Source organism: Pinus tabuliformis, chromosome 2_2 (assembly GCF_031772625.1).
Source record: "Pinus tabuliformis cultivar Carrire ecotype Pingquan chromosome 2_2, CPIR1, whole genome shotgun sequence".
Lineage (NCBI taxonomy): Eukaryota > Viridiplantae > Streptophyta > Pinopsida > Pinales > Pinaceae > Pinus > Pinus tabuliformis.
Window position 1 is genome coordinate 1083430387 of NC_142300.1, and position 3739 is coordinate 1083434125.

The 3739-nt window shown below is 41.2% G+C and overlaps 1 pseudogene; it reads left to right on the top strand.

Annotated features, from left to right (window-relative positions):
- The first annotated feature begins 357 nt into the window (after window positions 1–357).
- LOC149197149 (uncharacterized) lies at window positions 358–1139 on the top strand (annotated as a pseudogene).
- The last annotated feature ends 2600 nt before the right edge of the window (window positions 1140–3739 follow it).

Genomic DNA, 3739 nt, shown 5'->3' on the forward strand with positions numbered 1-3739 from the left:
CTATGCTCTAATTTGTAGTCACATTTGATGGACAACAACAAGAATGCACTATTGCATCTAGGCCAAACCAACGATCACCATTCTAAGTGATTTCCACCTCCCCAAAAGATGCTTTAACCATTCATTCCATCTTCATAGTGTCAGTGGACGGAGGTTGGATGGTTTGGAGAACGATGGGGATTTGAACAGACAGACGTCAACTGTGTCTTTTTATTTGTCAATAGAGATCTTCATGTTGGTCGAAACATTGTTATCACTTTTTAGGGAATGGATTGTTGTGGATAACCTCCAACTGCTATGTACACTGGCAAAAGGATTCTTCTTTGCTGGTGAAGAGTTTAATTGGGCAGAGTCTGAATGGCACAGTAACAAGAAGAGTATGAGAACATGGGAGATGATGATGATATGGGTGATTTTGGTGATGACGTTCACAATATTTTCCATGGCCGTGGTAAGGGAGATCCTATTGAGACAGACTCAGATGAGGATTTTGATGTGTTGAGGAAGTACTCAGATACTACAGCTTTACAAGGTTGGCATGGAAAGGACATTCAGGGCATCCCATGGGAATGATTTCATTTCACGAGGGAATGCTACCATGAAACTAGATTACAACAGTATAAGAATTATGAAAATCTAAATAGGCCTCATGATGAGTTGGATATGGAATGCCAAGAATTCAGGAATGATGGAAAAATTTATGATTTCCACTACAACAAGAGAACTATGAAGTCAACATTTGTGCATTTTTAGTTGAGGAATCTAGTTTGGGCTACCTGAAAGCATGATGTGTACTTGATGAGTAACTACTCAGTTATGCATTGGTGTTCATTAAAGCAAAAGAGCACTGAAGTGCTCAATGTTGTTGGACCATTGACACATTCTCGAGAGGTAGGAAAAATCCTTGGGCAATATAGCATGTTCGTGGGAGAATCCAAATCAGTACAATGCGTGTTATGGATAATCTTTTGGTTACCGGTGGATTTGAGGGAGAATTGGTTGCCAAGAATATGGATAGCCATGGAGTATCCTACTGTGCAAAGGTCACTCGTGATGAGAATGCCATCACCAATGCCATTAAGATCTATGATAGTGCTCTTGTCATTTCGATTCCACCGCAGGAAGAGGAGAGAATATGAAACGTTTCAGATAGATGAGGCAGAGAATCAACTACTTAGAGTGGCTCATTTGACCAATTTAGAGGCAGATTTGCCAAGTGTGGAAAATAGCTCAGCAAGATTCATGCTCAGAGCTTAGAGAGAGGTCAGAATACACAACATTGTTTAAATTAGGACCAACATATTTCATAAGGGAGCATTAATGTAGTAGATTCTTGGAAAAATAGCAGAGGGAATTAAATGTGCAGAGAATATGGCATATAATTAGGATATGATTAGAATGGAAAGACTAAAATTAAGAACATGCATACCTAGGTGGATGCCACAAAACTAGTGGCTCAAATTAGAGCAGGACCAGCAATCGCCCGCTCTGATACCATGTTAAACACACACATGGCAGCAACAGAATATTAAAGATAAGAATGAGAGTAGATCTATTATTTGACAATGATATACATTTATAGTACATTCGTGTGACCATTGGGTTCCACATCCCAAGGTCTCTTGGACTCTCATGGTTGTTCACATTCTACACCAACCCATAGAGGATTAGGTGTCCAACAGTTTTCCTATATGTGATGTTGTTATTTCATATATTTCAATACCGCGTTGATCTATTGAATGATGCACTTCAGTGATACTACATAGATCTCGTAGTTTCTTGGCTTGTGTATCTGACTATGCGAGTTCTAATTTTGGCATTTGAAGTTGGAATTAGAGCTTCCAAGCTAAGGAACGAGCAAAGTGTGTGAAGGATTCCAGGTAGGCCTCACTCCTTCATCTATTTACTTTAAGGAAAAGAATTTTGTTCCTTGTCTCTCTGTTGTTCAAGGTTAGCCACCAACCTACGGGAGATACTTTTTTCCACAATTGTAAATAACATATAACACTTCAAGTGATGGTTTGAGCTAGAAGTAAACCAACCGATACAACCTAAGAAGCCAAGGTTCAGCCACTACAGTCGAGTTACCAAAGCAAAAATTTAAAGAAAATATGTTGAGGAAAATTAGTCCACTAGTCAAGTCAGTGTAGAACACTCAGAGCCAGTTTGGAAAATCAGCCTCAACAAAAAGTTCTTCCGCAAGTATTAAGAACATAACCATAACTCTGGAAGCCCTTAGACCAAGTTACATCCCAAGAAAATTTGACCTTTCTTCCTGCTGTAGAATAAAACATAGTTTATGACATGAAGAAGGTTCATGTGAACATTTCAATGATTGAGTTAACAAATATCATGAGCTAGCGGGACATCCTCTTATAGGCACTTGGGGAGACCACCAAATGTAAATCTGCCTCTTCAAACAAGGGATCTAGTAAGTCTTATGGTTCTATCGAATTTGTACTTAACGTGTTAACTGTTAGAAAATTATATATTACGGAGCAATGGAACACATAAAATATTGCAGAAATATAAACACAGAAAACGCACAAAACAAGAGAGACACAGATATACGTGGTTCACTGATCCGGATTTAGACAGGAACGCAATAGATTACAAAGATAACCATAAACACAGAGATGCGATGACCATAAATACAGAGATGCAGCGGAAATAATACTTCATTTCATTACTGTAAAATACTGAAATATGCTTACAAACAGAGATGGAAAGAAACCAGCTAGGGCGATGGTAGCTTATCTCTGAGAAGAGATGTGGCGGCTACATGCCTCTGAACTGTTCCGAACTGTATTACAATGAGGCTCGAAGGCCTATTTATTGTTGAGAACCAATGGAAAACCCTTCACATCCCGAAACCTAACCCTAGAAGATGAAACGCCAAATTGTGGGCCCCGTTTGGGTAAATTGGTACATCAATTTCCCGGGGTCGTAACTTTGGCATACGATCTCCATTTGACGGGTACGATAGCTCGTTAGAAAGATCTATTCGAGTACTACCACTTTGGGAGGCAACATCGGTCCATGGACCCATGTTGCCCTAGAATCCCAAAAAAACGTCGTTTAGGGCCTCAAAATGGCTCCGGAAGTTCAGGACCCGAAAAACTACTAAAAATAGTAAACTGTGCTACAATTTAGGAAACTGAAAAGACTGAAAGAGACAGTTGTGGGGGTCCAAATGGGTTGGTGGGTGGCCACCAACATCCACCTGGATTATTCCTCTCCCCTTAGGAAGCAATGGTCCCCATTGCGTTGAGTTCCTCCATCTGCTGAACTTGTCCTGCAATCTCTGATGTGTCCAGTGATGGTGGGAAGCATGGTCGACGATGGTCCACATTGAACATTTGGTGCAGGCGAAGGAATGGAGGAATGATGTGCTCCAAAGCATTGTTCCCCATAGCCTTGGTATTGCTGTAAGGACCATGTCGGTGTGGTCTGAGCTTCTGATGGGTTCTGGTAAGGCGTTCTTTCTGTCGATGCAACCAGACTTTGTTGCCCACCTGGAACTTGTGTGGTACCCATGTGGGTGAGGAGAAGTTGTTCCTATGTTTTGTCATGACCGTATCCCTTTGCTGCTGCTGATGCATGGAGGAATCCTTCGCGGGGGCCATGGATGTAGTAACGATCTTCCCCATACAGATGAATTTCCTGGTCTGTGATATGAGCTTGCTGCCTTTCTTGGTAGTGATCAAGGATGTGGCAGTAGGTGGGGCTACCTCTGGTA